Genomic DNA, 8,122 nt, shown 5'->3' with positions numbered 1-8,122 from the left:
GGTCCCACTATAATCTTCAAGGTTGGGGGGAAATGCACAGTATTAATTTCTCTAACTGAAGTCATTTACAGAGTTAGTTCTTGGATCACCACTTCAACATATTCCCAAGATTCATTAACCAAATCTCCATTAAACCAACCTCAAACTGGCTCCCTGAGCCTGGCCCTCAGAAGCCTGACAAGAGCGTCCCTGGAGAAGGAAGGAAGCAAAGTTCATTGGTGAAGGGAGTCATTGTGATAGCCAGCTTTCAAGATGGTTCCCAGTGATTCCTGCCTCTGGTTTTCATGTCCTTGTGTGGTCCCCTCCAACAGTGTGTCACAGTGGGCCTATGTGATCAATGTAAGATGACCTCACTTCCAAAGCTAGGCTATGAAAGACACTGTGTCTTTTCTGCCTTTCTTTCTCTCTTGGGTCATTGGCTCTAGGGCAAGCCAGATGCCGTGATATGAAGACACTCAAACTGCCTATGGAGAGGCCCACATGGTGAGAAACTGAGGCTTCTGCCATGAGCCATGTGGGTCGTCTTAGAAGCAGATCTTTCAGCTGCAGGCAAGACTTTGGATAATGTGGTGTCCGTCAATAGCTTGACTGTAGCCTGTGAGAGACCCTGAGCCAGACCACCCAGCTATGGCATTCGTGAATTCCTGACCCTCTGAATCTGTGTCATATATTAAATGTTTGCTGTTTTAAGCTGCTGAGTTTGGCTAATTTGTTTTGCAGCAACAGATAACTAATACACTTACATGAAAGCATTTCTCCCTTCTTTTTCTACATCTCTGTTCTCCCACTTTTCTTTATTCCTCAGGATACCAAATAGTCTTCTATAGTCTCTGGATACTCAAAGTTGAGGCTTGAGCTCTCTGCACAGGTCTGTCTTTCACTTTAAAGTATCGCCTTCAATATTACAGCTCCATACTGGCTCACACTGTCAGGCCAGAATGTCAGATGGATATAGGCAAAAATAATCTGTATAAACCCAGTATACCCTAAAGGACTGTGGCAGTGACCCGGGCAAGAAGTTGGCAAGAAGAAAGGGAGCTAAACCATCTGCAGATGTTAAAGACCAGAGATGCTCATCATTTATTCAATCCAAAATAAACTACCCCAACCAGTAACTGCAACTGTTCAAGGAATTCAGCGTTATGTTTTAAATGATCAACTTATTCAGATCTATCATTACTAGATATTTATTTTAACTTGATATTTATCAGTTTATACCTATCGTCTGTGTGGTCCCAGCTCCTTCAACATTCCTAGTGCCATGATCAGCCTCTGCCTCCATTCATCTTCATAAAGATATGTATTTAAATATGAATATAATAAAGGGTCTAAAGAATTTCCCTGAAAGCAATTCCTGAGTTTTCTTGGCCTACATGAAATATTCCTGTGAACTAGTCTATTCTTCATTTTACAGAACAGGAATTCAAAGTTAAAATGGATATTAACTTGTGCAAAGTCACACTGGAGGTGAAGGAGCAGAGAGGTCACCAGACTCCAAAGTCAATATACATAATCACTCTTCATTAGACTGAGAGCTATTGAAGCTCTCTCCTCACCTCTCCAGCGGTTCCTATAAACGTCCACTTCAACTATGTAAAAACAATGCTACTTATGGTTATTGATATAAGCTGCTTAGCATTCATGCCTAATTACATGCGTACACTAATGCCAACACCCATGAAATAGTAATAGGCTAACCTAACAGCTTGCAAATAGGGTAAAACCAAATCCCAGATCTGATACATATTCTAGGTCATAAAACAACACATAACAAATTTTAAAAAATTGAAACCACAAAAAATATGTTCTCTGATCATAATGCAATTAAAGTAGAAAAGAATATCAATCAGAATGATAACCGGAAAATCTTCAAATACTTGGAAATTAAACAAAATATTTCTAAATAATCCATAGGTCAAAGAGTAAGTGTCAGGGAAAATTTAAAAATATTTTTAAACAAATAAAAACAGAAATATAGGGCCGGCCCGGTGGCGCACTGCTATAGTACGCCGCTTGGGAAGCGCGGTGGCGCTCCCGCCGAGGGTTCGGATCCCACATACAGACCAGCCACTCACTGGCTGAGCGAGGGGCGGGAGCAACACCGAGGGTTGCGATCCCGTGGCCGGTCCCGGTCCGGTACGGGCGCGACACTGAGGGTTGCGATCCGTTGCCGGTCACGAAAAAAGACAAAAAGGAAAAAAAAAACAGAAATATAATATATCAAAATTTGTGAGATACAGCCAGAGAAAAGTTTATGGCATTAAATTATTATTTTGGAGAAGAAAAAAGATCTCAAATCAATACTTGAAGCTTCCACCTTAATAAAATAGAAAAGTAAGGACAAAAGAAACCCAAAGCAAGTAGAAGGTAGGAAATAATAAAGAACAAAAAATCAATAAAATTGAAAATAGAAAGATAATAGAGAAAAATCAATGAAAACAAAAGTTGGTTCTTTGAGAAGATCTTTATGTTGTTATTGATAAACCTCTATTTAGGCTGAAAAGAGAAAAAACACAAATTACAAATATCAGGAATAAAAAAGGGGATATCACCACAAAACCCACAGATATTAAATGAATAATAAGGGAATAATGCATATAACTCTACACACATAAATTCAACTCAGACTAAATGACCTAGTTCTTTGAATCACAAACTATCAAAATTCACTGAAGAAATAACCTATTTAATAGAAATAGACTTATTTCTACTAAAGAAAACTGAATCTATAGTTTAAAAACCCTCCAAAAGTGAAAACTGCAGGTCTAGATGGACTCACTAGGTTTTGATACTTAATAAATAAATGGTTCTATTTTTCCTTTAACAAATCAATTAACACATGGCAGACTCATGATACATTCTTTAGAGAAATTTTACTAGTGTTTTACTCTTCAAAAAACTTAGGAATTCTGTAAAAATGTTATGAACTTTTTGAAATTATCGGCTTTTAAAAAATGATGCATCCATAGTGAGCCTAAGTATACAAAAGAAACTTGTTCTGTGGAACCAGGAGCCAAGGCCAAAATGTATGTGTTGCTAGAACATGAAAAGCTTCCATTGCTTACAGCTGTTTTCCCAATTAATGTGTATAAGTCACTATGTTTAATGTACCCGTAGTAATGTGCAGCTAGATACGTAAATTGTACCATTTTACAAAGTTTAAGAAAAAGACATCCCCTGCAATGGAGTTACGTTGACTTTTGTCCCTTGTTTTAATCCCCCAGGTGCCACAAAGTAGGATAAATGATAGTTTTGATTGGGATTGTGGCTCCAAAAACATCTGTTAACCAACAGGTGCCAGGGCTTCCTGCTGAAATACAAAGCAACAAAGGAGCAAAATTTTGAACCAAAAAGGAAATAGTGGTTAACAGCATCTGACAACAATGCTGCTCAGGACCAGGACAACACTGACTGTATCTGCACACAGAAGCCTGTTTTGTGTACATTTATCCACATTTTTGTTAAATGTTAAGTCATTCGCACAGTATGCCTAAGTGCATAGTATGTCGTTTCATCCCATTTAAGTTTCTTGAGGGTTTTCTTCAGATGTCTGCTGAGTTGCTGCCCCTTACTTGAACTACAAGTACTGCAATCTTTTTCATTCTCAATATGAGTAGAGCTTTCTGAGCTATAAATTTAACAGGAACTTGGCCTGTGTGGCCACTGTGAGGGCCAAAAAGATATCCGCAGTCATTGTATTATTTGTATATAGGGTGACCGAACAAATAAACATATTGAGGATAATTGGAGCCAGGTTTCTTGCTTTTAGAGAAGCGGATAGAAGAGGCCATTCAGCAGGAGTCTGTACTGAGAGACCCTGAGCCGCCTATACAAGAGACTTTCTCTTGCCTTGTGGACTTCGCTGATGATAGATGCCATTATATATGCCCAACCTTATGGCTTAGTGGGCAGAAAACGCCCATTTCATGATGAGAAATTCAGCCTGTGTGGTAACTTGATGTCCCAGGATTAAGTGTTCAGAAGCCAGCCAGCAGTTGTTGTTCCGAAGTGGTTATCTACAAAAAGCAGGTGTGGATATGTTCCAGGCCCCGAGAGGCCAGAACTCAGTTCTCTTGCTGATACTGGCCAAAGGGTTCACATAGTAGTGGTATTTTCCACAGACATATCAAGCATCATTGGATCCTCCAGGTCATGAAGACCCAGTGGAAGAGCAGCCTGCCTTGCAGCCTAGGCTCACTGCAGAGTGTTCTCTTATTCTGGTCCTCACTCAAAACAGGCAGCATCTATGGCTTACTTGGCAAAATGTCAAAGTAGCACACTAAAATGTGTGTACACTGGCTCCCAAATCTAAAAATGTCCACCAAACATTCTTTTTGAGTGGTAGGTGGTTCAAGGTGCAGCACATTATCCTTCATTTTGGAGGGGATATAGAGACATGCTCCAGACCATTCATGTCCCAGGAACTTCAGGGGTGGCACGCCCCTGAATTTTGATGGAGTTTATCTCCCACCATCTGGTTTGCATGCTAGCCACAAAGTTTGCATGCTAGCTACGAAGGCATCTATATTACTTACCATTTTCTGCTCATCACACCCAATCAGCATAATGTCACCGATGCGTTGACCAGTGTGATGTGTGGAATGTCAAGATGATCAAGATCTCTGCAGACTTCATTCTAGCAGAGTGCAGGTGAGTCCCTGGAACTCTGAGACAAGACTGTGAAAGTGTGCCGTTGGTCTAACAGGTAAAAACAAACTGTTTTTGTTTGTCCTTACACATGATGTAGTCAATAGCTGTGTACCAGGTGTCAGCAGCTGTTGATTTGCTCCAATAAATACATGCATATGAAATAGTGACTGCTATTGGAATCATTATCTGATTAGGTCTAAGGTGACCCATCATTTCCAAGATCAATCTGCTATCTGCACAGGTTGAACTGGTCAGCTAAATGGGGGATATAAGAGGTATCATCACCCCTGCTTCTTTTAACTCTTTGATGGTGTCGTTCATCTCTTCAATTCCAACCCACTCCCCGCCACCCACACATGCAATGTTGTTTGAGTTTATTATCCTAGTAAGAAAAAGAAGTTCCAAAGGCTTCCACTTGGTCCTTTCTACCATAATGGTGCTTGTTACAGAGATCAGAAAGACAATATGGGGAATCACTCAGTTGACAAAATATGTCTATCCCAATCGTATATATAAGAACTGGAGAAATAGCCACAAGGTGGGTTTGCAAATCTGCTGGGCATACTATGAGATGATCTCGGGCTAAAACTCCATCTATCACCTGACTGCGAACTTTTTGAAGTCCGCTTGTACTTACGCAGTGCTTCAGGAGCCTTCCTCAAAGAGACCCAGTCTCCCCTTCAATCAAGGGACTCTGGGTCTGGGGACATATAATATTCATATATCTGAAAACCGATGAGAGGGAGTGATTATCCACTGTGGTGACTTGTCAGGATTTTAGCCATCAGATCTAGAGTTTTCCTATAATACAGATCAAGCAACACTTTGGTAGCCTGCCCATCTATTTAATTCCTAGGAACATTATAATCAATCAGTTACCACCAAAAATCTCTGTGGATCAAAACATTCTGGTTACTGCTACATCTCTACTGCACTTCTTTGTAATGTGCCCGTCTTGGCTCTGGCATTTAAACACTGTCAGATGGCCTCTATTCTTCTGGGATCCCATCATACCCATCTCAGTGGCAGCATCACCCATCATACCTGCCTACAGCTTTGGAAGGACACAGGTCCTCCCCTTACTAATGTATTTCTCAATGTCCTAGTGAAGGGAGTATCCTCTTGGGCCTCTCAGGGGATGTCGTTAGGAGTTGGGGGAGAGGTGCTATGCAGGTAACCCAAGATAAGTCTACTCCAACAGTCTCTCTAAGCCTTTGGATTCCCTCCTCCACATAAAGCCAGCGAAGCCTTGGCATCTCAAATTCAATAAATATTGGCCACCATTGAGTTTTAGTTAACCACCCAAGTACAGGGCTATGTCCGGTTACATGCACTAACACATTAAACCCAGAATATATAAGTACACCCAATAATAAATTTGGCCCAAACTCGTGTTATATTCTGTCCTTTATCTCATTCTTAGAATCCACTTCTACACATATCCCCCAGGCTTTTGCCTATATTTATTAGCAAAATCTTATAATTCTTTTGGTGTACAAGCTATTTCTTCTTCAGACTTTGTGCTTGCTTTGCTGGAGCACGATGAGATCCTGGCAGTGGGTCTGCTGGTAAAAAGGTGCATGAGAGGGCCGGCCTGGTGGCGCACTGCTACAGTGCGCCGCTTGGGAGCGCGGCAGTGCTCCCGCCGAGGGTTTGGATCCCACATACAGACCGGTTCCCACTCACTGGCTGAGCGAGGGGTGGGCGCAGCACCGAGGGACACGAAAAAAGACAAAAAAAAAAAAAAGGTGCATGAGAGTACGCAGCTGGGTGAGTCTTGAGGAGAATGGGAACTGCCCCAAATGATGTTATTACCATGTTTTCAAGCAAGAAAAAGTAGTTTCCTCAGACACAAGGAAGCAAGCTGCTTCCCACAGGCAAGGGAAGCTCAGAGTCAATGGGAAATATGAGCTTTTCAGCCTCATCCAGGTACAAGCAGATATCCCCCGACTTAGTCCACTCAGGCTACCATAACCAACCACAGACTGGGTGGCTTAAATAATAGAAATTTGTTTCTCACAGTTCCAGAGTCTGGTAGTCCAAAATTAAGGTGCTAGCAAGGTAGGTTTCATTCTGAGGGCTCTTCTCTTGGCTTGTGAATTGCCACCATTTTTCTGTGTGTTCACATGACCTTTTTCTCCCCCCACATTTCTCTCTCTCACATGGCCTCTTTTTTTGTGTGCGTGGGGAGTGAGCCCTGGTCTTCCTTCCTCTTCTGATAAGAACACTAATCCCATCATGAGGGCCCCACCCTCACATCATAACCTCATCTAAACCTAATTACCTCGCAATGACTCCACCTCCAAATACCACCATATTAAGAGCTAGAGTTTCAACATATGAATTTTAGAGGGACACAGACTTTCAGTCCATAATATCTCCATTCCTGGTTTCTTTCCCAACACTGCATTTTTACATGAGAGACTTGTAGAGGCTGTGAATTCAATTGATGTTGTAATTCTGTAACCACACAACTAAATGTTGTTTGATTTTCAGCTACCTCAGCCCTGTGGCTACAGATGAGATTCCTTTAGAGCTGTAATGAAAGCTCAGTGGTTGAGCTGAATGTTTAAAGATCTAAGTTTGTCGTTTTCTTCCTGAGAGTGCTCCATCCCACACCACAGACCTTACAGGCATGATTACTGCCTAAGAGACAAGGGCAGCAGCCATGTCAGCCCTCAGCTACAGGAGAAAATCCAATTCACGAAACCACTGCACACCATGGATTACCAGCATCCCATGTCCCACTGGTGGAGAGTCCAGCTTGCATTCAAACCCAAGCCAACCCCTGAATTCCATTTTTGAGGATTTGTATTCAGGACAATCTAGTCAGGTTCTAGTCAGGAAACAGAAAACACACCAGTTATCTATACAGACAGAACTTAATATTTTAAAAATTGTAATTAGGCTTAAAGTTGCTGACTAGGTTACCAAAAGTATAAAAAGAGGAACTACAAGAGATCACAGAGGTAACAAATGCAGAAAACAACTTCTACCTCTACAGTTAAGAGGTGAAATTATTAAAATTTAAGACCTTACAGAAGAGCTAAAATCCATACCTGACTGAGAAGAGCAGCTGTCCAGTGCTGATGTCTTATGGCGGGGGAAATGAGGCTAGCTCTCCAAATGGTGGTAAATCTGTAAACTGGGTTCAGCTGCTGGAGCAAAGAAGTGTTGATGGGCCCCCTCAGAGAAACTGCAAGCCAACAGGAAGCCCCCAGAAAGTTCCATAAACAAACAGGAAGGAGCAATTCTGTCTTTGCCATCCAGGCTTCTAGTCTTCCTCTGGCGCCCCCTAACAGGGGGCAGCCGGGAAAGTATGGTCTGTGGAGTCTTGGCCCCAACATCAACATCACACACAGGGCCAGGTACTGAAGGGTGGAGATGAGAAACAAAAGCTTAATAACTGACACACCAAGTGTCTACTAGTTAAAAAAAAAAGAATTAAGGCTCTTAAAAATCAGGCTAGGAG

This window comes from Galeopterus variegatus, unplaced genomic scaffold (assembly GCF_000696425.1).
Source record: "Galeopterus variegatus unplaced genomic scaffold, G_variegatus-3.0.2 Scaffold3852, whole genome shotgun sequence".
In the NCBI taxonomy this organism is placed as follows: domain Eukaryota; kingdom Metazoa; phylum Chordata; class Mammalia; order Dermoptera; family Cynocephalidae; genus Galeopterus; species Galeopterus variegatus.
This window is presented reverse-complemented; position numbering follows the sequence as displayed.